The sequence below is a fragment of the Neofelis nebulosa genome, chromosome 1 (genome assembly GCF_028018385.1).
Source record: "Neofelis nebulosa isolate mNeoNeb1 chromosome 1, mNeoNeb1.pri, whole genome shotgun sequence".
In the NCBI taxonomy this organism is placed as follows: Eukaryota; Metazoa; Chordata; class Mammalia; order Carnivora; family Felidae; genus Neofelis; species Neofelis nebulosa.
Window position 1 is genome coordinate 86,699,746 of NC_080782.1, and position 27,348 is coordinate 86,727,093.

The 27,348-nt window shown below is 37.9% G+C and overlaps 1 protein-coding gene and 1 long non-coding RNA gene across 6 annotated transcripts in view; one reads left to right on the forward strand and one right to left on the reverse strand.

The window, feature by feature from the left end:
• Nucleotides 1–27,348, reverse strand: part of ADGRV1 (adhesion G protein-coupled receptor V1) — a 563,532-nt gene that overhangs the window by 139,693 nt on the left and 396,491 nt on the right. The window lies entirely within an intron of this gene.
• LOC131510255 (uncharacterized) lies at nt 11,118–22,926 on the forward strand. The gene is made up of 2 exons (XR_009260965.1): nt 11,118–11,303; nt 21,814–22,926. It is a non-coding gene; the product is annotated as an uncharacterized LOC131510255 (long non-coding RNA).

Genomic DNA, 27,348 nt, shown 5'->3' on the forward strand with positions numbered 1-27,348 from the left:
TGGGACAAGGTCCTCCAAGGGTCTGTTTCTTTCTGTCTTGCAAGAGAGGCACTGACAGCTTTTGTTCTGGACTATCTTTTCAAGAAAGTATGGATAGCCTTGGAAGATAGAGATAGCACTATCCTCTGGAGCAGAAGGCAGACTTCTGTGCTGTTTTCTAGTATAATAAAGATGGGTCCTTCCAGTGTAAAGATCAGACAGATTTGCCTGCAGCCCATTATAAAAGACTGGAGTTTCCTCAGCTTGAGAATCCTCAGCTGGGATACAAATCCACTTCTGTACATAGCATCTGCCTACGCTGCTTTGCACTGGCCCCTGAGTCTTGAGGAGGCAACGGAAATAGATGTGAACATGAGCTGCCCTTGCTGGGTCATGAATTGCTTTATCTCTAACCCAGAATTTTCATTTCTGCCAGTATGCATGCACTATAGCAGGCTAATTTCTTAGCTAGCAAGGAGGGTAAAATTTCAGAAGCATCAGAGTTCCTAACAACAGGAAGTCATCTATGTCTTGTAATTCTCAACGTTAAAAACAGTTTAAAAAAACCTTTTTTTCCCCAACTGATTTCCTACCAGAGACTCTTAAGCCATGAATTCTTAACCTGAGATATCAGGATGGGCTTCGTGGGAACCATGAATCCAATATGTAAGCACTATTGTTTTCACACAGTTACTGAAACAAGTAAATTGCTTTTATCAGATTTTCTAAGGAGCCAGAAAAAAATATTAAGAAAAATGTAAGGGTGCATGCCTTACTTCCTTATGAATAATTTAGATTTATTTGGCATATATTAGAATAAAGTTGAAAGATAGTGATTTCTTTATTGATTTTATATACACACACACACACACACACACACATTCTTAAGTGTTTATTTATTTAAGAGAGAGAGCAAACAGGGGAGGGCAGAGAGAGAACAAATCCTAAGCAGGCTCTGAGCTAGTATCGATGCAGGGCTTGAAGTTATGAACCACAAGATCCTGATGTGAGCCTAAATCAAGAGTTGGACACTCAACCTACTGTGCCACCCAGGTGCCCCTTCACTGAGTATATTCTGAATGTCAGATATCTGTGACATTTAATCTAAAACCCTAATCTGTAAGCCTCCTTCTTTGCGTCATACTTTTGTTCTCAAATCCTTGAGATAACATATGTGGTGTGAGTATGTAAATCTTAGCTAACAAGATGCCAGGCATTGTACTAAGAGCTTTGCTTGTATTAACTAAATTATTGCTTACAACATCCATATGAGGTAGGCATATTATTATTATTATTATTATTATTATTATTATTATTGTTACAGATGAGAAAACTGAAGAACAGAAAAGTTAAATTACTTGTTCAAGGTCACACAGTAAGTGATAAAAGAAGATTTGGAACTAGACAAGTAGATACATGAATTTATCTATGATCTTGATGTCCAAGGTAATTTGGCTTTTCAATTTGATTAAAAATCCAAGATCTTTTTGGTTTCCTTTTGCTGTTATATATTGGTCTGCATATACTACTTGATTTGACCTCACTAAATTGGGCTAGTTAATATATATTTATAATGTATATAATATATGTTATATATAATATATATAATAATAACTTATCAATCTCATTCCTGAAAATTACATTCCTAAATTTTTTTTTTGTTTTTAATAAACTCAAAGTTATTAATGAAAGCATTTCAGAAAATTGGGGTGAAGTAAAAGTTATAAAATGCATCTGGAACATGTTGGGGAAGAAAAATATATTATTTCAAAATCTGGTAAACAGAATTCTTCTTAGGGATATAATATGGTTAGCAAAACTCCTTAATAAGTCATTGGGGGGTAAATGCATGGGCCTCAAGAGAAAGAAAAGGTGAGGTCAAAGAAAAGTCGATTTGCTCTTCAAAGCAAGTGAGGAAAAAACTGTTCCTTTCCAGGGGTAGTTCCTTTCCAAGGGAGGCAGTGACAGCTGAGGACATAAGAAAGAGACCACTGAGGAAATCTCTCAGTTGCAGGTGACAGGAGAAATCCTTAAAAATAAGGATGCCAAGCAAAATGCTTCATATTCTGTTTTGTCTTCTCTTTACCCTGACTTGTGCTTGCTGAATTTGAATGAATTCAAATTTTGAATGAATTTGTTGAATTTGAAGGAATTTATGTTTCATCTCTTTGTTAATAACAAACAGAGAGAGGAAAACATGTGGAAGAAGCTAGATGCAGAAATCCAGAGCACAAGTGTTTGTGGAAAAGTGGGTGAAGACACTATCCCCTTCACCTTTCCTATGACAGGGAATCAGGTCAGGCTCTCAAAACCGTATTATGGAAGGGTAACTCTGGGAGGACAGAGTACTTGACAATAAACCTTCTAGAAGGATCCTTTGCTAAAACAGAACTGATGAACGGGTGTTAATAATCTACTGTGTCACATCACCCTTATTGAATCTCTTTTCAAGTGTTCAGAAATCCTTGTTACAATGCTGTCACAACTGAAGCAGATTCTTCCATGAGTTTTGTGTTACTCAGATGTTAACCTGCTCAAAAAGTTTACAAACCTCACCTTATCAGATTGAAATATAATGTGTCTTGCATTTAGACTGACTCCAACTGTTTTTCACAAGCCTCAGAAAAATGTTTGTGTAACCTCCTGGCCTTCCCTGGACTCAGTCTTCCAGCTTTTTTGGGAAGATTTAGAAAAAGCAATCACTGCTCATATGTTCAGTTAAAATGTTGAATATAAAGTTTAAAACTTTCTAAATTTTGGTATTCATATATAAAATCAAGTTATCACAAAACCAAAGTTGGTTAAGAATTTACGTGCTAAACTGTATTCCCCTTATATAAAGGAATTAAAGTATTTGGTGATTCAAAAAAAACAAGAAAAACAGAAATTTTAATTTTTAAAATTTTTTTATGTTTATTTATTTTTGAGAGAGAGAGAGAGAGAGTGAGTGTGAGCAAGTGGGGGAGGGGCAGAGAGAGAGGGAGACACAGAATCTGAAGCAGGCTCCAGGCTCTGGGCTGTCAGAACAGAACAGGATACGGGGCTCGAACCCACAAGCTGTGAGATCATGACCTGAGCCAAAGTCAGCTGCTTAACCAACTAAGCTACCAGGCACCCCAGAAAAACAGAAATTTTAAACAAACAGTGTCTTTGAGTAAGGCAGCATCAGAAATATAAATCAATATCACTAAGATTTTGAATATTAAAGTGAAAATGTGGAAAATAGACTTCAGGTCAATATGGTTGACTGTACTGATGTGTAATAACTTTCCTCTGCTCCAAACAAATAAATTTCTTAAAAAATAAACAAGATGGGCACCTGGCTGGCTTAGTCAGTAGAACATGTGACTCTTGATCTCATTGGGCATAGAGTTCACTTAAAAACAAACAAACAAAAAACACCAAGAATAATAAAAATTTAAATGTATAGTCTAATTCAACACATAAAACCACATTTCTTCATGTGTATAAAATAAAGCGACAGATTTGGAGGGTACAGTCCTGTGGCTCACAGAGCAGTCAGAACCAGAGAAGCTTGGGTTTAATGCCTGTGTATGTGGCAGGACCCTGCCTGAAAGTGATAGAATGAAGTTAATGCAGGATTCTAGAGGCCATTAATGGCTGCCAGGATGAGATGGGTACCAGAGAAGTCCTTGTTGACTGCTGTAAGGAAGTGGAAAATAGTTGCTAGACAGATATCTGAATTCCAATTTCTGCCCCCCATGAAGATGTTGCATCCAAATTGACATTGTTCATATAGATCAGGAATATCACGCTAAGAAATTAAGATAAAACTGGTCTGGAACCTGTGAGTTGTGCAGGACCCCATTAAAGGGCACAGGGATTTCCTATAAAACAATTACCCTTACCTAGCTGGATTTACAACAAAAAAAATTTATAAACCTCACAAGGAAATACATGTCCTTCTATTATTAATGTAAAAATTAAAGACATTTTTTTTTTTGCTAAGCAAAAAATTTTTGCTAAGTGTATATATATATATGTGTGTGTGTGTGTGTATATATATATATATGTGTGTGTGTGTGTGTATATATATATATATGTGTATATATACATATACACATATATATATATACACTCAAAAACTATATAAATTTGAGAATACAAAATCAATATACAGAAATGGGTGGATTTCCATATACTAATGAAGAAGTAGCATAAAGAGAAATTAAAAAAAAATCCCATTTACCGTTGCACCAGAAACAATAAAATACTTAGGAATAAACTTAATCAAAGAGGTGAAAGACCTGTACTCCAAAAATTATGAAACACGAAAGAAATTGAAGTTGACAAATGAATAGAAAGATACTCCATGCTCATGGATTTGGAGAAAAAATAGTTAAAAATGTCCACACTACTCAAAGCAATCTACAAACCTAATGAAATCCCTTTCAAAATATCAAACAGCACTTTTTTACAGAACTAGAACAAATAATCCTAAAATTTGTATGGAACCACAAAAGACCCCCAATAGCCAAAGCAATCTTGAAGATTTCTTCAAAGCTCAACACAATCTCAGATTTCAAGATAAACTGCAAAGCTGTAGTAATCAAAACAATATGGTACTGGCACAAAAATAGACAAGGGAATAGAATACAGAGCCCAGAAATAAACCTATGATTATATGGTCAATTAATCTACAACAAAGGAGGCAAGAATATACAATGAAAAAAAGATAGTCTTTTCATTTTTTTTTTTAATTTTTTTTTTAACGTTTATTTATTTTTGAGACAGAAAGAGACAGAGCATGAACAGGGGAGGGGCAGAGAGAGGGAGGCACAGAATCTGAAACAGGCTCCAGGCTCTGAGCTGGCAGCACAGAGCCCGACGCGGGGTTCGAACTCACGGACCGTGAGATCATGACCTGAGCCGAAGTCGGACGCTTAACCGACTGAGCCACCCAGGCGCCCCAAAGATAGTCTTTTCAATAAATGGTGCTGGGAAAAATGAGACAGCTATATGCACAAGAATGAAACTGAACTACTTTTTTACATCATAAACAAAAAATAAACTCAAAAAAGAATTAAAGACCTAAACGTGAGACCTGAAACCATAAAATACCTAGAAGAAAACACAGACAATAATCTCTTTGACATCAGCTGTAGAAACATTTTTCTAGCTGTCTCCTTTGGCAACGGAAACAAAACAAAATTAAACTATTGAGACTACCCCAAAATAAAAAGCTTTTGCACAGCAAAGGAAATATCAACAAAACAAAAAGAAAACCCACCGGATAGGAGAAGATTTGCAAATGATATATCCAATAAGGAGTTAGTATCCAAAATATATGAAGAATTTATACAACTCAATACTAAAAAACCCAAATAGTCCAATCAGAAAATGAGCAGAAGACATGAATAGACATTTTTTCAAAGAAGATATACAGAGAGCTAACAGACACATGAAGAGGTGCTCAATAACACTAATTAGCAGGGAAATGCAAATCGAAACCACAATAAGATATCATTTTAAACCTGTCAGAATGATGATCAAAGACACAGAAAACAACAAGTGTTGGTGAGAATACACTGTTCCTGGGAATGCAAGATGGTGGAGCCAGTATGGAAACAGTCTGGAGGTTCCTCAAAAAAATTAAAAATAGAATTATCATAAGATCCAGTAATTCCACCACTGGGTGTTTACCCAAAGAAATGAAAACACTAATTCAAAAAACTATAAAGACAGATGTTTATTGCAGCATTGTTTATAGTAGCCAAGTTATGGAAGCAACTGAAGTGTCCATCCATAGATGAATCGATAAAGAAGGTGTGTGTGTGTATCATAAAAAATGGAATATTAGCCATAAAAAAGAAATGAAGTCTTGCCATTTAAAACAACATGGATGGATCTAGAGGGTATGTTGCTAAGTGAAATAAGTCAGTCACAGAAAGACAAATACCATGATTTCACTCATATGTGGAATTTAAAAAACAAAACAAACAACTAAGAAAAAAAAAAAAAGACACATCCAAAAAGACAGATTCTTAAATATAAAGAACAAACTGGTGGTTGCCAGAGGAGAGGTGGGTGGGGAGGTGGGTGAAATAGGTAAGAGATAAAGAATATACTTATTGTGATGAACACTGAGCAATGTGTAGAATTGTTGAATCATATTGTACACCTGAAACTAATATAACACTCTATGTTAATTATACTTGAATTAAAAAAAAAAACAAAACTATATCAACTTGTAAACAAAAAGTGGGTTGTTTAACCAAAGCAATGAAAAGACAGCGTAAAGTTATCAAAAAGCCTGATTTATAGAAAATATAAAATGAGTTAGTAGAAATAACTCTTGCTTACCAACAATTGCAATAAATGTAACTGTATTAAACCCACTAGCTAATCGGACTATACATTTGATTTATACAAATCCAGATACATGCCACAGGAGATTTACCTAAAAATAATGACCCATAGAGTTTAAAGTAGAGTTAGGAAACGCCAAAGCAAAAAGTAATACTGATACCAAACGAAGTAGAAGGTAAGGCTTATAAGCATTTGTAGGGACAAAAAGATGTATTACTTAGTGATAAAAGAACAATTTACCCTGGAAGATATAATAATGTGGAAACTACATGAACCCAACGAGACAGTCTCAAAATACATTAATGCAAACCCTGATATAAGATAAAATCAACACATTCACACTCATATTGTAAGAGTTCATTTCTTTCAGAAACTGAGAAATCAAGTTGACAGAAACAAAAAATGAGGAAAACAATGAAAGAACAAATCATATGATTAAGGTGTCTGACCAAATACAACATTTAATTATAATGAATTGAACAAAATAGGTAAGAATAGATGGTATGTAACAATGTGTGTCAATTACGCTTCAATTAAAAAAAAAAGAAAGTAGAAGAAAGAAAATAATAAAGATAAAAGCCAACATTGGTGAAATACAAACAAACAAAAACAGCACAGATGAATGTTATCAGCCTCATATCTACATCTCCAATGCTACCCACCTTGGGCCAAGGGCCAAGGGCCAAGGGCCAAGGGCCAAGGGCCCATTATCTGTCTTGCCTCTATTTTGCATTAGCCTCCTAACTTCTCCACCCTGCTTCCCTTTACATTTGAAACTATAACAGATTCTGTCATTCCTCCCATAGACTTCTCAGGGTAATCCCAGAGTGATTACACTTACCTATTCCTCTGACTTCTTTCCAATCTCTCTCACTCACTCTACTTGGGCCATACTGGCCTCTTTGCAATCCTCAGCCATCCCAGGCATGCTTTTGCCTTAGGAATTTTGCACTGGCTGCTCCCTCTGCCAGAAATATTCCTTTCCAGATACCCACATGACTAACTTCCTTGCCTCCTTTAAATCTTTGCTCAGATATCATCTTCTAAATGACACCTCTCCTGTCTGTCTTAAAAACCTTCTTTAAAATGGTGACCCACATGTCCTTTCATACCCTATAACACCTCTGATCCTGGTCACCCTGCCCTATCTTTCCCATAGAATTTTGTATCTTATAATATCCCATATAATTAATTATATTTAATGTGTTTTTTTTGTCTTTCCCTCATAAACTCTACAAGAGCAGGGATCTAAGGATCTACTTATTTTTCACTATTTTCACCCTGACCCCAGTCACTTAGAGCAGAACATGGCATACAGCAGTTACTCAATGAAGTTTACTGATCACATGAATGAAGGCATGGTTTAAAAACTACTTCTTTGAAAAGAAACTGTCATTGGCATTATTGATCATTAAAAAGAAATAAGGCATAAGAACAATGTTAAGAATGAAAAAACGGACAAAGGAAACAATCAACAAAACTGAAAGGCAACCTACGGAATGAGAGAAGATATTTGCAAATGACATATTGGCTAAAGGACTAGTCTTCAAAATCTATAAAGAACTTATCAAACTCAACACCCCCAAATTAAAAAAAAAATGGGCAGAAGACATGAACAGACATTTCTTCAAAGAAAACCTACAAATGGCTAACAGACACATGAAAAAATGCTCAACATCACTCATTATCAGAGAAATACAAATCAAAACCACAATAAGATACCACACCTGTCAAAATGGCTAAAAGTAACAACTCAGACAACAACAGATGTTGGTGAGGACACAGAGTAAGGAGGACCCTCTTACACTGTTGGTGGGAATGTAAACTGGTGCAGCCACGCTAGAAAAGAGTGTGGAGGTTCCTCAGGAAATTAAAGACAGAGGAACCCTATGATCCAGCAATTGCACTACTAGGTATTTGCCAAAGGATAAAAAAGTACTGATTCGAAGGGGCACATGCACCCCAATGTGTACAGCAGTACTACCAACTGCCAAATTATGGAAAGAGCCCAAATGTCCACTGACTGATGAATGGATAAAGAAGATGTGAGACATATATGCAATGGAATATTACTCATCCACGAAAAAGAATGAAATCTTGCCATTTGCAACAATGTGGATAGAAGTAGAGCATACTACACTATGTAAAATAAGTCAGTCAAAGAAAGACAAATACCATATGATGTCATGCATATGTGGAATTAAAGAAACAAAAAGATGAATATAGGAGAAGGGAAGGAAAAATAAAATAAGGTAAAAACAGGGAGGGAGGTAAACCATAAGAAACTCTTAATTGTAGAGAACAAACTGAGGGTTGCTGGAGGGGAGGTGTGTGGGGGGATGGGCTAAATGGGTGACGGGTATTAAAGAGGGCACTTGTTGGGATGAGCACTGGGTGTTGTATGTAAGTGATGAATCACTAAATTCTACTCCTGAAACCAATACTATACTATATGTTAACAAACTTGAATTTAAACAAATCTTGGAACTGGGGCGCCAGGGTGGCTCAGTTGGTTGAGCGTCCGACTTCGGCTCAGGTCATGATCTCACAGCTTGCGAGTTCAAGCCCTGCATCAGGCTCTGTGCTGACAGCTCAGAGCCTGGAGCCTGCTTCTGCTTCTGTGTCTCCCTCTCTCTCTGCCCCTAACCAACTCGCATTCTGTCTCTCTCTTAAAAATAAATAAACATTAAAAAAAAATTTAAACACAATCTTGGAAGGAAAAAAAAAAGAATGAAAAGAGGGATATGACTTTAGATATAAGAAAATAATACAAAGCATTTTATGCAAAAATTTTTGAAATTTAGATGAAATAAATGTTCTAGAAAAAAATACCAAAAGTGACTCAATAAAAATACAAAATGTGAATACACCAAAAACTACTGAAGAAATTAGAGTAAAAACTCCCTCCAGGCGCCCCTGGGTGGCTCAGCTGGTTAAGCGTCTGCCTCTTGATTTCAGCTCAGCTCATGATCTGATGGATTGTGGGTGAGTTGGAGCCCTGCTACTACTCTGCACTGATTGTGCTTGGGATTCTCTCTCTGCCTCCTGCTCCCTCTCCCTCCACACTTCCCCTGCTTGCACATGTGCGCGTTTGTACATGCACCTATGCGTGCAGTCTCTCTCTCAAAAATAAACAAACAAACAAACAAACAAACATTAAAAAAACCCTCACTCCATATCTTCGGGTCAATAAGGGGTTATAGGTGAGTGTTAAACCTTTATAAAAAAGATAACTCCATCTTATACAAATTATATCATAAAATAGAAAGTTCTCAACCTCATTTTCTGATGATACTATAATTTGGATCCCAGAAGACCAGAAATGTATGAAAACAATCAGTACAAACCAATCTTGCTTATGGATATGCATGGAAAAAAAAAAACTAAATTAAATATTAGCAATTTGAATCTAGGAGTGGACTAAAACAAAGTATTGTTTATCCAAGTACATCAAAGATCGCTTTACATGAGGATACCTATCAATATAATGTCATCATTAACAGATTAAAGGAGAAAAATAGCAATTAAACAATTATGGTCTTAGTATAGAAATAAGCAAATGGAACAGAAGGAAAAGACTACTCACACGCGAATGGAATTTTAGTATATGACACATAAATAGGGGAAGAATACATTACTCAATAGACGGTATTGACACAATATGTTACTATTTTTTAAAAAAATAGATCCCTACTTGACACTATCAATGAAAATACATTTCAGATGAATAAAACATCTAAATGGAAAAAGTGAAAGTTCAAACATTTTAAAACACCATGTAAGAGATTATGATGTTGGGATAGATTTTTTTCTTATGCAAGGTACTGAAATGTAAACGTTAAAGGAAAAATTTGGTTAATATGACTACAGCAACTTGAATACTTCATCTGATACATAAAACTCAAAAGGCAGGACAAACTAGAAGCTTATAATTTGCAACACATTTAATTGAAAAATTGTCACTATCATGAAAAAAGTTATATAAACTCCCACAAATCAATAAGAAAAAGACTATCAATCTATTAGAAAAATGGACAATAATCTGCAAGGACAAGGCACTAAGTGTTGGCACAGCTATGGAGATATGCTCCTACACGTCTCACATAGTACAAATTGCAGCAACCGTTTTCAAGAGCAATTTGTTAATGACTACTGTTTAAGATGTGTCTACATGAAGTTCAACAGTTTTATTTCTAGTTATATGTTCCAGAGAAATTTTTGTACACACGCATATGCAAATATGTTCACTGGACCACTGTTTCTAACAAGAAGAATTAGGCGAAATCTACATGTCTATCTCTTGATAGCTAACAAATGGGAGAAATAAATAACATTATATTCATATTCATACCTGTGCATACAGAAGAACAGTTTAAATCAGTGAACCAAAGGTATAAGTAAGTATCAAGCTGGAATAACCATTAGCAACAATAAACATGTTGATTAAATAAGCAAATTGTGGAAGGGTAGGTACATTTACAGAAATTAATACTCTGTGGCTTGTGAAGGGTATAAAAACATGGATGGAAAGGATACACACTAACCTTTATAATATGGAGGAGTAGGAAGGGGAGTTGCACTGTGCTTATGGTATATTTTTCTTTTGAGAAAAAAAAACTAAGGAAAAAATCTAATGTTTTCACTTGTTGGACTTTGGCTCAGTCATGTTCAGTGACATAAGCCTGGAACAGGTTGTGCTTTAAGAGATTGGTCCTTGATGACAGAGAAGTCTTAACAATGGGGCAGGGCAAGGCATCAGCAGATGATTAGGATACATCCGATGTGTTAGATAAGTCTGGTCATGTACACGTAGACCTTATTACTGGGAAAATAAGGTTAGGGGCAGGATGTAGACTGGGTCAGACGAACAAAATGAAAAATAAAAGGATACTAAAACCAACTTTAAGGATATTAAAGTCAATTTAAAATCTTTTGGAAAGATAGCCACAAGTAAATAAGCAATCAATCAAGAAAGAATGGTGAAGCAGACCTTGGTAAGTACAATTTTCTTACAAAAACTAGGACTGTAATGTAGGCTGGCCTTGACTCTGTTTAGAACTCTAGGTTCTGTGGGGTAAGTTCTCCATCTAGCTTTATGTGGATTATGAGGTATGAGGGAGAGGAGGAAGAGTGGAGTTGTTCATAGTGTCAAGGATCTGGGTAGAAATCCTTCCCCACACCATGATCCATACAGCCTCAAAACAGATTCAGAAGCAGGGAGGTACAATGCTGATCTTTATTAATACATCTGTCTTTCTACTTTTTACAAGAAACAAAAGCAGAGAAAAGTTGATATGCAGCCATTCACTGGTTTAGAGAGTTCAAAACAAAACAAAATAAAAACAAAATAAAACCCTGGATTTGAGTAGCAAGTGAGTCTCTTGGTCTTCCGGCACACATGCACACTGTTATTTAAGAAATCCTGATTTAGAAAACAAATTCTATTAATGACAAAAGACAGTAGGCTGTCTTGATTAAGCTTAGAAACCAGCAGGCTCTTTAAAAAGTTCTTTGTAAGATTCAGTATTTGCCACAGCAACAATATTGTCAATAAATTAGACTTACTATTGTACAACACAGGAAAAAGCAGTGTTCCTTGTTTATCTTTGGCCACTGTTTACTTTTAGCTCTGCTGTGGGAAAGAGAACCAAACAATGCTAAGCTTTTCCTTAATGAGATCCTGATTAGATGGCCTGGACCAATGCATAAAGCACAATATACTAGAGCAGGAGAACAAACTTAAAATCCTTGTTGTCCCCTCCTGGCAAGTCACTGTGTCTGTCCTCAGCACAGAGCAGAGTCTTTTCACACCAGGAACTTCCCTCTTCCACCGAGCTCCTGTTCCAACTAACCCAATAACCTTCTTCACCCCCTTTCTCATACAGGTACCGTATCTTTGCATATTCTGGGCAGGCCTTGCCTTGCTCCTGAACAAGGAAATCCACCTACCATATCTCAACTTGCCAGCATTACAAATTAACAGAATCACCAAAGGAGGCATTGCAAAGAATGTGAGATTTAATCTATGTTTTTAACCTGGGTTCTATGATGAGGCTTAGGGGCTCAAGAATTTCAATGAATTTATGCCTGCACATTTCTCAAGAGAGTGAGTTCTGAGCTTTATTAGATTATCAAAGAGGTTAGCAACCATTATTTAGTCCATTAATTATTTTATGGTTTGGAAAATGAAGAACTGAGAGTGTTCCTTTCCTCTAGTTAGACAGTTCATTAATGGCAGAGAAAGGAATAGTTTCCTAGTCTGTGGGCTTTTGATCCTACCTTCATGCTGTAAGAGCTGAGGTTAACTTGTTTTTATGAAAACATTTATTCTTATTGATAGATTAGGCATTTTAACTGAGGCCTTCAGTGTTCCCATCCCCCACCTACCAGGTGTTTCTGGCATCCCCCTAAAATCCACTCACAGCACAGATGGCTGCCTATGAGTTCAGGAATTTTCATGTTCAAAGTGCTATTAAACCTCCTTAAGAAGAGCTTCAACACTAAAAACATTCCCTCTATTAACTGAAATCCAAGGAGACGCCAATACAAATTGTATACTGTATACCAGTAATGTATACTTATTTCCTTCTACTCCTCAATATCAAACACAGAGGTTTAATCTTGAATTTTTCCATTTTCCAGGGCTTTATGTTGAAATACAGGGAAAAGGCATTGTACCAAGAGAGGGAACGGTATTATTTAATAATTAAATTGCCGGATTTAAAAATAGTAGTTTGGTTAATATTTACAAAGCACCAAAGTGGTTTTATGATCTTTGGCTGTTTTATTTTTTAAAGGCCATTGTTTTATGCCCTGCTCCAATAAAATACATTTCATTTGCTGGTATCACACCTAGTCTGCTGTAAAGCATTTGCAAACATGTAATCTTGTTTGTGAGGGCCATGCCTTAAAGCAGGTTCGCATCCCAGCTAAGCCACATGCTGGCTGTGTTACGCATGCAAATTTTACGTAGGTACTTTGTGCCTCAGTTTTCTCATTTCTAAAATGGAGATGATAATAATCGTATGCACTTCACAGCAGCGCTTTGTACTAAGCACATAATTATTATATTTAATTAATATTTAAATTAATAATTATTATTAGATGGCATTTCTTTGGTTATCACTCATCAAAATAATGTGCCCAATTCTTCAAAATTGTCACCTCTGTCCTGTTGAGAACTGAAGAGCTTTCATGCATTGAAGCTAGCCTGCCAAGCTTTTCAATGCACTATGCTTTATTTTTTAATTTATTTATTTTTAAAGTTTTTATTTATTTATTTTGAGAGACAGAGAGAGAGAGAGAGAGAGAAAGAGAGAGAGGGAGAGAGAAAGCACAAGCAGATGAGGGGCAGAGAGAGAGGAAAAGAGAATTCCAAGGAGGCTTCACTCTGTCAGCACAGAGCTGGACACCGGGCTCAAACTCATGACCTGTGAGATCTTGACCTGAGCCAAAATCAAGAGTCAGATGCTTAAGTGATTGAGTCACCCAGGCACCCCAGCCTTATGTTTTAACAGTATATCCAGATTTCCTGTACCAACTGCAGCCGAACAACACCACTAAAACAGGGTCATTTCAGCTCCCCATCTGGGCTATCAATGGAGATAACTGGAATACATGCAAAGGCCCATTATGGAAATGAGAATCCGGGTCTATGTAGTTGCTGACTGGTGAGGATCCTGGTTTGCAGGTTGCCATTCTGAAGGTGTACCAAGGCGTGGCAGAAAGGATGCACTACTGGCTCTCTTTTGCCCATGGCCCTCTTAAGAAATCAGCTAGAACAGCCATCTTATTTGAGAGCCTGCCCTTCCTTGATGACTCTAACTACAGAAAAAAGATTGTATTCGAAAGTAATCATATCCACTGTTCCAACTACATGTCCACAAAGGTGACACATTAAATCAATTACACTACATTTTTTATTGTAAATCAATCCCAAGTTCTTTTAAAACGTACTTATGTGTCCCTTTTGATAACTGGTATTAAAATGATTCATTATCAGACTTAGGTAAGACATGGCCTCAAAGTCTTCCTTGTGCCCCTAGGCAACTTTGTTTTGCAATATGCAAGCTCCTGATTTTGTTCCTGACTAACTGTGTGATTTTTAAGCAAGTTAGTTGAGGTCTGCATGGGGAAGGAGACTATGCCCAGAAGAAGGAGCAAATGGAAAAACAGAAGAGCAAGGGAATGCTCCAGAGAGGAGAAGGAGAATGACGCAGGACAGGAGGGATACTGTAATTAAATGTGTAGCAGGTCTTTTACTCTGATGGGTTGGGGATGGTCTCAAGTTTGCCAGGTAGGTCAGACAAGCTTGCAATAGGCAATCAACTTTCCTAGTCTAATAAGAGCTCAAAAAGCTGCAGTTTATAATTCAGAAGCAGCAATGGAAACTTTAAAGCCATTTATCTTGGCACAATTCCCAGGGAAGTTGACGTGGAGACCCACTGGCTGTGCACACCATTCTGTGCAATTTGATGCTTTTCATTTGGTAGAATTTTGTTGCCAAGGCTACTGTATCAAGTTTCTGAAATTTTAGTGGATGTAAATTGTCTCATCTGTCACTTAGCCTGGCAAAAAATTTAAAGGGCATGCTTTCTATTGAAAGGAAAGACTTACCCTCTTTAGCCCATTATGCAATAAGCAGCATTCTAAACACCATGGAAATGTCCATGCTGTAGTTTGTGTCTTTGAGAACAAACTGACTTTTTTTTTTAAACTAAAAAAGAAAAGTTTTAGTGGGACCTCGTTCCTCTTATTTTGAAATGTGCACACATTCAGAGGCATTTTCTAGGGATTAAGAATTTTATTTTGTATCTTTTAATCATTTTGTGTAGTTGTTCAGTTTCTAAAAATTGAACAGTTTCTAAAAATTGTGTGTAACTGGGGCGCCTGGGTGACTCAAATGGTTAAGAATCTGACTTTGGCTCAGATAATGATCTTGCGGTTCGTGGGTTTGAGCCCCACATCAGGCTCTAGGCTGGCAGCTGGGAGCCTCGAGCCTGCTTCAGATTCTGTGTCTCCCTCTCTCTCTGCCCCTCCCCCCCCACTCTGTCTCTCCCCAAAATAAAATAAAAACATTTAAAGTTTTTTTAAAAAAACTGTACGTAACTGAGTTACTTTTAGTTAAATCTCAGGAGAGAAATAAATCAGTGCTGATGTATAGAGGCTGTAAACAAAATAATGTTCTCAAACTCTAAATGTTGGTAGAGTAAGGAGAGTAGAGTTAGGGCTTATTAATCTACTAAAATAATTCAAGGAATACAGAGATCGCTTCCCTTTCTAAAACAGGGTATTATTAACATGGACTTCCTTTCTTCAACTAGACTGAAAGTACTCAAACCTTCTGTTTCATTGCCATTCTTCTCTGTCTCAAAATCATCATACGCTAGACAAGGCTAGGAGCACGAAGGAAGAAACGGCTAAGATCAACAAGAGACTAAACAGCTAAGACAAAGTGATGCTACAGGCTTGAGTGTCTAGAGAAGAGGAATTCTCTGGCTGCATGTGAGAATCAGCTGGGGAGTTTTTGGAACATCCTCATGCTTGGGCCCTTGGTCCTAGGTGCAGAAACTGGGTTAGGATTGGGCCTATGCATCAGTACAGCAGTCTGCCCTTATCCATGGGGATACAGTTCAAGACCTCCAGTGGGTGCTTGAAACCATGGACAGTACCAAACCCTAAATATACTATGGTTTTTCCTACACATACATACCTCGGATAAAGCTTAATTTACAAATTTGGCACAGTGAAAGATTAACAATAACTAACAACAAAATAGAACAATTATAACAATATACTATAATAAAAGTTATGTGAATGTGGTCACTCTCTTTCTCAAAATATCTTGTTATACTGTTTTCACTCTTCTTCCTGTGATGATATGAGATGATGAAGTGCCTACTTGATAGGTTGGGGAGTGAGGTCTCCGTGATGGAGGCATTGCGATCTAGGGTTAGGCTACTAGTAACCTGATGATATGTCAGAAGGAGGATCATCTGTTTCTACACTGGGGTGGACCATGGTGGACTGAAGCCACGGAAGGAGAAACTGGAGGGAGGGCAGCTGTACTAGGTTTACACAGCTTTCCGCTGGTGTGTGTGCTTGGCTGAGGGGCCAATGCGCTGAAGTTACCCTCTGCAAGAGTGGGACTGAACGACTCTAATTCAGAATCCTTCCCAGGCAGGAGGATACAGGAGCGTGGGGAAGCCCTTGGTTGGCCTCACATAGTGGGTCCCCTATTGGCCCCGCTGTTGGAATAGGGGTCCAGTGCAGAGACCCCCTCATCCCAGAAAACAGGACACGGTTGGAGACAGGACTGCCTCCTAGCCCAAGATACAAGGCACATTCATGGAGAACCTGGTGCTAAACCATTCAATGACCTGTTTCTGGGTCAAGAATTTGTACCTAGAAGAGTAGCTCCCTCACTGCAATCTGTTGAAAGTCAGAGTGGCCTCTGGCCATCAAGTCACCCCTGGAGCTTGGGTGTGGCCCAGGATCCCTTTGGGATTATGAGATAGAAACCATGGGTAGGAATATGATTTATGTTTCTATACCAGATATCAGAAAGCATTTCCAAGTGTGTTTCACTTACTATTCCAGCAACTAAACCCTGAAATGTCCAGAAAAATTAACCCTAGCTCAGAAATTAAACAAAAGATCAGGAGAGAAAACATACACCTTTTTAATCTGAATATATAACAACAATTCTATTTCTGGTATCAGGTCCTTGTTTCCCATTAACGTCTTTATCAACTCACTTTTATCACTTCTTCAGACTATCACACTTTTAACCTGGGCTCAGGTGTCCCACCCTCTCTTCTGTCCAGGAAGAGCTGCAGGTTAATCTAAAGGCTCAGAACATGTAAATGCTTGCAATAATCTCATAGTTTAGCCACCCACCCCCTACATAGTTTTTCATCACAAGAGCGTTTTTAATATTTAAACACTGGCTTATTAACTGTAAAACTGTAACATGTAAGTTTGCTTATAAATAAGAGTTTCTGTTTAAGGATCAATCCCCCTCTAAAATCACTAGGTCTTAGTTTATCTGAAGGATCTTCAATAGGGAAAAAGAAATCATTTCTATTTTAACTCACACAAAAAGGAAGTAAGACCCGAGACAACAGGGAGCTTAAAAATTATAGAAATATCCATAGGACCCCCAATTTCCTTTCAAAAGTCCCAGGATTTCACACCTAAATTTAGTAATTTTTAGCTCTTTTGTCTCCTTTTAATGTAACACCTTAAAATAGCAACACAGAATGCTTCATGCTGAAACTATAACTTGTAAACCTGTTGGAACAAATTCAGTCCTCACATTAAGCAAACTAAATTACTATATTCATCTACTCCTAAAATTCTCCCCACAAGTAATCGAGCTTATCTGTGACCCTATTCTAGTTACTCATAAGCGAGGGTGGGGTTCCATAAACCCACACAGTGGAAACACTTGAAGGATTTATGAGCCTATAAATGGATGTTAGCCATTTCAAGAAAACCCAGGCCAAGTCAAACTCAGCTGTCTGTATTTAGCCTTGATTACAGGGGTTACACAAATAAGAACCCAAATGTATCCAGGACTTAGAAAAGTTAGAGGTTTTCCTTTCCCTAAATGTTAAAGTACAGGGGTACTCTCTACTGAGCCTCTGAATCAATTTTTTTTCCCTTGTCCTATTTTCATGGCTGAGAGAGACAGACAGAGAGAGAGAGAGAGAGAGAGAGAGAGAGAGAGAGAGAGAGGAAAGTTCTTAGGAGTCACAGAAATTTTTTGTAGCTCAACTATTCAACTCTCCCAGATGATAATATTAGTGGTTCTTCCCATCTGGCTCCTTAGACATTCTACAAGCAGCTGAGAGTACCTAAGCTTAAATCTAGTTTTAGCGGAAACATTATGCTGAACTTGGCTGTAATCTCTACTCCTAAGTATCTGTATCAGAGAGCCTAGATTGCATGATCTATAGAGCAGATAGCATCTGCTATGGTTGAATCAGGCAGATAAGGCTAGGAGAAAGATGATTATGCCATTTTAACTAGTTCAAGATGGAACTGTTTTGAGAACTGTGATTACCGTATGAACCATTCGATTTTTAGGGGGGGTCAATTTGAAAATATTTTGAGTTGTAGGCAATATCAACTGCTTGCATGATTTTAGAATCCTTGTGATTATTGTATGAACCATTCCATTTTTTGGGGGGTCAATTTCAAAATGTTTTGAATTACAATTCAGCTATCAACTGCTTGCATGATTAGAATCCTTCACTATATTCATACCTTCAGTTGCCATTTTTTCTGACTGCAGAGCACCCTAATCATGGTGCTGAACCACTCTCATGAGTAGGCAGTCATTTGAAAAATAACCTTCACTGGCTTTTCCCTGGATATACATCATTGCTCACATAAAGCATCTACAATCAGTGTTCCAGCTCCTCCAGGTGCAGATGAGAGCACGCCTACTACCAAACACTACCCTTCTTTTACAAGACAATTTGGAACTGGCTGGTCTCTTCCAAAAAGCCAGGACAAGGGTGACTATGAATCTGTGCCACACAGATGTAATGATCTGGGAGTGCAACCGCACTTTATCTACTTGGTGCCATTCTTTCAGGAAAGCCAGTGTGATTTACGCTTACCTCTGTTTTGCACTTCCTTGGTAAAGACTCACATGAAAGCTAGTGAGATGAGGTAGGACTATTTCATACAGGAAATGTGGAAGATAAGCAGTCTCTCACCTGCTTCTCTTGTGGGCTTAATTAGGTCCCTGATTCTTTCATGGGCACAGAAATTATTAGTCTTGGCTTTGATTTCCCCACCTAATATAAATAAAGCTGAGTTCATTAAACCATTTGATCTGCTTCCAGCCACTCAAATTGGATTTTATGGACTTCACTTTGTAAATACAACATCGTGAGAAAATTGAGAGAAAAATAATACCATCAAGAGGAAGACAGTAGGCTTCAGTTAGGATTCAAGTCATATCTTACATAATGATGAATGAAACGGACAGGTTTATGCCATTTTGCATCAGAGCCCTTCAAAAATATCAGTTGTGACAGTTGTAATTGACATTCTTGAAATAAGACAAAAATCACGTTAGATAAAATATTTTCTTTTGCAATTCAAAGTCCCAACAATAATTAATGGACTTAAACCACTAATTTCTGTCTCTTTCTGTAGGGAAATATTTGTTTTAAATTTATATTACAATTTTGAAAATATATACAAAGGACTTAAATGATAAAGCAAATTCTCATTTATAAACTAGTAAACTGAGAATAAATACGCTTGAGGAAATACTGTGTATTCCAAATCAAGTGACCTTTAATGAAAAGATTTCTCTTATTTGAATTATGATACAGGTAGTACAAGAACTAACTTGTCCCCAAAATGAGTAGCTCTTAAATAATATCTCAGAGATTTAGATGTCAAGGCAGTAACATTCAGTAGGTGTAAGTGTCCTTTATAATGTCTCCTACCGGTTCATTCTTCCTCCCCAGTGTCTTCTCAGTGTCTCAATTGCTATCAAGCCCCTCTGCCTTCCAACTAAAATGTCCGCCCATTTCTCAGCCTTGCAGACTTCCCGAGTGACATACGCAATGGCAGCTGGTCTTTCACACATGCCTTGCTCTGTCTCACAGTCTGCAAATGCCAGAATGGGTTCCAGGCAGTGGCAAGATGGAAAGAACACAGACTCAGTCCAGAGTCAAAGCCCTGATTCTGTCATTTTTTACTCATGTAACTTGGCACAAATCACTAAAGGTCTTTAAAAGCTCCAGTCTTTACCTGAAAACTTAGGATAATGATACCTCATCTATTTGAGAATCAAGTAGGATAATGTACATGAAAGTAGTTACCAAAGTGGAAAGTCACATATAAATGGAAGCTATTTAACAAGCTCTTTTCTCTGTGACCAGCTGATTAGATAATGAAGGCCAGTAAATATGCCAGTACTAAGAAAGCTGCATAGTTTAGAGGGCTGAGAATGGAACTGGACACATGTTGGATTCTGGGTCCCACTCTTTGGGATCAAGGCCAGCTTACAAAAGCACACACCCATGGCAGCCTGACAAGAACGATTACTGGAACCTGCCCAGAAATAACATAAACCAGCTAACATTAAACAGATAGTAGCATCATATGCAATCTAGGGGGAAGAAATCAGCCATCCTCCCATAACTATAAGCAATATAGTTAGAAACATTATCATATTTTCTCTCAACTTTTCTTAAATATGACCTATATCGATCACCAAGGCTTAGATAGGTCCAATTATTTGAAAAGAATTTTAAAGTTCCACCTGCTTAAATGGTAATTATACAAGGAGAAAGTATCAGAAACCAGGGAATGGGAGAGGTACAGAGTAGGAAATGCCTAGCCAAATGAATGAGAAAATTCTCTGACAGAGAAGAATTAGATTTCTTTCCATATGTATTTAGTTATGCAAATCTGAAGAGTTAAAATGTAAAGAACTACAAATATTTACCCTTTTATCACTTTTTCGTTTTGTTTATTTATTTTTGAGAGAGAGAGAGAGAGAGAGAGAGAGCACAAGCAGGGGAGAGGCGGAGAGAGAGAGGGAGGCATAGAATGAGAAGCAGGCTCCAGGCTCCGAGCTGTCAGCACAGATCCCCATGTGAGGCTTGAACCCACAAACTGTGAGATCATGACCTGAGCTGAAGTCAGATGCTCAACCAATTAAGCCACCCAGGCATCCCAAAATATTTACCTTTTTAAAGGCAATGTGGCATTTTTACCAATAATTATTTTATTTCAGTGACATCTATCACTGAGAATCCCAGGAATTGTATAATTAAAAGAATAAAGCAGTTCATAATCATCAGATTCCAATGCAAAAAATGGAGACCTAATGGCATCATTTCTAATTTCCATTCAGAGAAAGAACCTAAGTAAATTAATGGCACAGCAACACGCAAGCCACCACATCTGTTACCATTAGCCAAGGGTGCAAAAGAGCAATCTTCAAGTTGGTTTCATTTTGCACTGAAGTGTGACATATTTATCAAATAGTTTAAGGCCAGAAGAGATGATTAAAAGTGTTCTAGCTAAGAAGGGTCATCTATGCCAGATCAAAGTAGACAGCAGTCCTAAGGATGGATGTCAGGGGCACCTGGGTGGATCAGCCAGTTAAGCATCCTACTCTTGATTTTGGCTCAGGCCGTGAGCTCACAGTTTCTTGAGTTTGAGTACTGTGGCGGGCACTGTGCACTGACTGTGAGGATCCTGCTTGAGATTCTCTCTGTCCCTCTCTCTCTGCCCCTCTCCACTCATGCTCTGTTTCTCTCAAATAAATAAACTAAAAAAAAAAAAAAAAAAGGGTGGATGTCAGAAAGATCTCAACTAATTCCCCTACGTTTCGTAACCCTAGGACTGCATTCATATAGATTTTTACATACTACTTTCTTACTATCATAGCTGACCTCACTCTTCACTGCTCTAAGGATGGACCCTTACCTGGGAAATCAATGTTATCTGCTACTCTATTCACAGAGATAAGCTGTTCTCTTGACTCCATGAGGCTAATGAAACTCTCATTTAGGACTTTTTGGGGGAACTCTTGAAAGGAAAAAATCGCTTCCATCTGGATCGCTAGGCTGAAAGGATGAGAGCCTGAAGCCAGGAGCCATCACTCTGTCACCCTGAAGGAAGCACCCTGCAGTGGTGCGATGACTGAAAGACAATCGCTGTGACAAGGACTCCACCCCTCCATGGTGAAAGTCAGCATGCAGTGACATCTGAACCCTTGGATTCACAATGCCTGAAGCCACTCATTCACAGACAATTACATTACATAATCTTTAAGGCTTACACCATGCCAGTTTGCAGTGGGTTTGTCATCTGTATCAGCATGAATTCTGAGTAATCGTATTTTGCCTCATAAAGTGTGGGGATTTTTACTGAATTGCTTTCAGTGTGTTTCAGGACACTGTCTTGGAAAGGAATCTCAACGTGACAATTTCATAAAAGGATTTAAAATTCATTTCTCAAGTTTTCTGTATGACGCTACGGTGCATTTTTTCTCTTAGCTGATTTAAGGCAAGTTTAAGAGTGTCTGCTACTTTTTAGAAGGGCAATTCACACCTACGAACCCAACGCAAACACTATCTGAGGTCAAGAGACTGAGCAACATAAATCTCCACTTGTTCTTTCAACACCTCTCTTGAGACTCTGCCAAAAACTTCATTCTACTACGCTGCTATGTAAACCTCCCATATCCAGTTTACTGATGGCACCTCCTGTGGCATCTCTGTCCAGGTCCTGGGACAGCAGAGGGACCTGTTTGTGAAGCTCTGCTGGCTACTCCAGCTGTCTGGAGCTTCAATTAGCAAGTATTTAAGGACAGGAAGAGCTGGCAGAGTATGAAATTGCATTCCAGGAAGCCCACCTGGGACTTCCTGCAGGATATCAATCTCTTAAAGCAGTCAAGGTCAGGAGGGAAAGGAGAGAGTCCCGCAGAAAAGGTTTTTCTTTTCCTTGCAGGCCAGGTTCTTTACTAAGTCTCTGTATGTGGCTTACTTCTTCTAATAAATATGGAAAACCCAGCATATATTTGGTAGAGCTGATTACAAATACTTCAATAAAATAAATTTGTTCTACACTGTGGCTCAGCGTATGATACATATTTCATACTTCTGAACATGTAATCATTATAGTTTTATTCCTGTTAACAATTTAGTTATATTGACTGATAGGAAGAGATTTTTTTTCCTTTTAAGTGCATACGTTTCAAACTTCAATTTGCATTAGACTCCTCTGAGGGCTGGTTCAGAGCACTGACCTTCATGGCCCACCTCAGACCTGAGGAGTCAGAATCTCTGTAGGCAGAGCCGAGGAATCAGAATTTTCAGGTGAAGCAGACAGTCTGAGAAATGCACACTGAGAAACATTATCCTGGGGGTACATTCACATCCAAGGGCACAAACCCATTTGTACTCTGTCAGTCTAATTACCAGCAATTCACATCGCTGCTGCCATCTCCACAACTTGATGCTTTTATCATAAACTCTTATTTATCAAGAGCCACTGAGTTAAAAAAGAGTATGCGACATTGCTCTGACTGGTTATTTGCTTTGCAGTCACCCCCTCTATCCCTGCCACAGGAGGATGAAGTGTTCCTGACTCACTGCTGAAGTGGCAGCCCAGTGTGAACAGCTTCAGCTTTCCCACAGGTGACCAACCAAAAGACATCACAGACCCCCATGGATCCGCTGATACATCTTAACTTAAAAAGTTCACAAATTTTATTATTATACTTCTGCATATTATATTTATTATTATACATTTTTACCACAGGACTACAGGAATTACCTGATGTATTCTATTTTCTTTACATGAGAACACATTCTGCCAGTTGTGGTCTAAATTTAGTTCACATAGTTTGGTAGCTGGTCAATGCTGCATGACAGAACAAGGTCTCTTATGAAAAACACATATATATGTCAAAATTGGAAGGTTAGCAACAACATATAGAAAAAAATCAAGTCTCTGAAAAAAAAAAAAAGGGCACCTGGGTGGCTCACTTGTTAAGCATCTGACTTTGGTTCAGGTCATGATCTCACAGTTCATGAGCTCAAGCCCTGCTTTGGGTAAGCACGAGCCTTGCCTCGGATGAGCCCTGCTTCTCTCTCTCTCTCTGTCCCTCCTGGGATTGTCTCTCTCTCCCTGCCCCTCCAGGGACTGTCTCTCTCTCTCCCTGCCCCTCACTCACATGTGCCCTGTCTCTCTCTCAAAAAAATAAATAATTTTAAAAAGATATAATATATGACAGTTTTGATTAATGTCAAAGTCCTCTTCTCTGTTTTTCCCTCTTTATCCTTCCCTTTGCAACCCTGTACCTTCTCTCTTTTTACTACCACTGGGAATAATGTCTCAGACTGTTTTTATTACCATACATCCAATGACTCCTAATCCATTTTGGCATATAAAAGGTACTTAATAATACTTATTGAATAAATGCATAAATGAATGAATAAATGAACAACGGCTCTCTCTGCTTTGGTCACATTATCTTTCATTCCATTTAGCTTTACTTGGTCTGTCCATTCAAGCTGAAGTGAGTGAGAGTACATTCGCATCATTGGCCAAAGGATACCTAAAGCTCCTCAACCTGGCTCTTGGCATGCTTATGGGATTAATGTCTGATCTTGTGGAATGGAGAATGGTTTTCATAAAATAAGGGTCAGCTTTTCCCCTCCTCCCAAAGTTTTGAGGTTTTCTCTTCTTTAATAAATAATAGGCTTAAAGAAATTGAGATAGAAAAAGAGGCCAAGAAACATCCCAGGCTCATAAGTGTGGATCCATGTGTGGGGGAATTTGTCTCTGCACTTGTGTGTACATGCGTCTGTGAATCTTTGCAGGGGCTGAGAGCTGAGGTGGTGGCTGTAAAAGCAAGCACCCTCCAGAGTCTGGTAATTAATTTTTCTTTCTTTTCTTTTCTTTTTCCTTTTTTCTTTTCTTTTCCTTTTCTTTCTTTCTCTTTTCTTCCTTCCTTCATCCTCCTTCCTTCCTTCCTTCCTTCCTTCCTTCCTTCCTTCCTTCCTTCCTTCCTTCCTTCCTTCCTTTCTTTCTTTCTTTCTTTCTTTCTTTCTTTCTTTCTTTCTTTCTTTCTTTCTCTCATAAAGATTTTCTTTTTAAGTACCCTCTATACCCACTGTAGGGCTCGGACCTACAATCCTGAGATCAAGAGTCGCATGCTCTACCCACTGAGCCAGCCAGGCACGCCCAGGGTCTGGTAATTTCTGAGGAACTTTCCACCACTCAGTGTCTAGATCCAAACAGATGATCAATAAATCTTTGTGTTGAATGGATAAAAGATTTTTTGTTCCTGTTGTAAAGGCAAAGTATGCGTCAAATCAGTCAATTAAAGGCTGATTAGAAATTACAAAGAGATGTACGTTTGAGCCATCTCAATGTTAAACATTTATGAACACACTTGATCACTTATCTTGTCTAAGGCAGGGAACAACTGCTTCTTGTTTTCTATTATTCCCTCAGCATCAGAGCACTACTTGACACACAGTAGGCAAGTAAAGTAACAGGGAGAGAGACAGCTACACAAATGATGCGAGCAATTCTGTAAGTGTCATGAGTATTCAAATAAACAGAAAGCTATTCATAGGACAGAGAGCCTGCCTATAATGAAAAGGAAGCAAGGCTTCTAGAAGGTAATAGAATTAAACCCCAAGGTATACACAAGATTTTAACAGACAGAGAGGCAGGAAAGGAAGACTGAATGCGATTTATGAAAACAAACGGTATAAACAAATGGGTAGAGTAAGGAAAGAATAAGGTGTTGGAAGGGGAATAATAACAAGCCTCCCAAGTAGACTGGAACAAATGAAATGTCTAACAGTCACAGACCAAGCTGAAAAGGTATCAAGGGACACTGAAAGTTAGGCTAAGGGAAATCACACTTTATTTAGGAGTAAGTAGGAAAGTGATCCCCAGAAGACTACCGGTAGGGGACAGCAGACCAACCTGGCCTCAATTACAGAAAAACTGGGGAGCCAGCTAAGTACTGGACTTGTTTTTATTTCAATATTTCAGGTCATAGATTTAAGGGCTGGTAGTGGGCATGGAATGAAAAAGCCAAATGAGAGACGTACCGTAAAGAAAGAACCAGAAACAAGAGGGGATTTTACTAGATGTGAAGAGTGGAGGGTGGGGAATGGAGTCAGGTAAGTTCAGATACCTGGAGGAAGTCACAATTGAAGGAGATGATGGCTCATTTCCCAGGGAGGAAAGTGTTTTCGTTTAAATGGATAGATCAGTTCAGTGCTACTACTATCAATGGAATGAGACTCAATGCTAATAAAGTGCGAAACCTGTTAGCACCACTTTTTTACTCCTTGCCCGACCAAATCTCTGTAGAAAAAGAATGTAAAAGGACAACATACGCCATGTCATAGACAAACAGAACAATGAGTGTAGTGAGAAATTTAACATTCATCATTTCCTAGTAAGATGAGCAATGCTGTATACACACACAATACACAAAAGTAAATATTCTTTACGTAACATTGTTTTACATGAATGAGGAAGAATGTAGAGTGAACTCTCCTAGGATCTGGGCAGTCATGTTTTTTTACCACTCATTCACGTGATCATGATGAACCTAGGAAACTATGGAAGAAGGGGAAGTGGATGCAGAATTGTAAAGGGAAGTTTAATCCAAGATATCAGGAAAGAACCAGAAATGACATGTTGGTTACCAAAGTGTTCAAATTAAGTTGTCCCTCCTTCGAAAACAAAATAAATGGAAATAAAATTCAGTGAAGACTTCAACATAAAGGTAACAAGGAGTTAGTCATTTGCCAAGTTCTCCCATTTATAAAGCTTTTTTAAGGTGCCACATTTTTTTGGCTTTAAACATTTTTTATTATGAAAGTAGTGAAGTTTGTGATAAACACAATCAGAAGACTCCAAAGCAGAAAGTAAAGGGCTTCTGATACCCACGCCCCACCCCATTCCCCAGAGATAAACCACTGCTAGTGGTTTGATGTATATTGTTACAAATTTCCTTTACATATATAACGTAAGTAATACAAAAGGATTTTAATAAAATATGTTGCTATCTGTTTCTAAGAAATCATTCATTTATCAAACACTGAGTAATTGTGCACTATGCTGAGAATCCAAAGTCAAATAATGTCTGGATTTCATTTTCAGGGAATTTACAGCCTACTGGGAGAGAGAGAGAAGCATGTCAACTATTTCAATACAGAACTTAGTACTGTGGGAATCATTACTTTGTCTGATATTTATTAAATATTTCAAACATTTCATAAAGTTTTCAGATACTAAGTTTAATATACTTCAGTTGCATGAAAGGTGATTTCTAGGATGCAAGTACAGATTGATTGATGGAAGATTTTCAGCTTTCTAATGAAGTAGCATGAGTTAGCTAGGCACTTTCAGATATCAGACAAAGTCTCTTTATATTGTGGAGTCACTATCACTTAAGTGTTCATTTTCCAGTGGCTTTAGTATCTGAAAATATCTTTGACTAAATTTTTTCATTTTGTT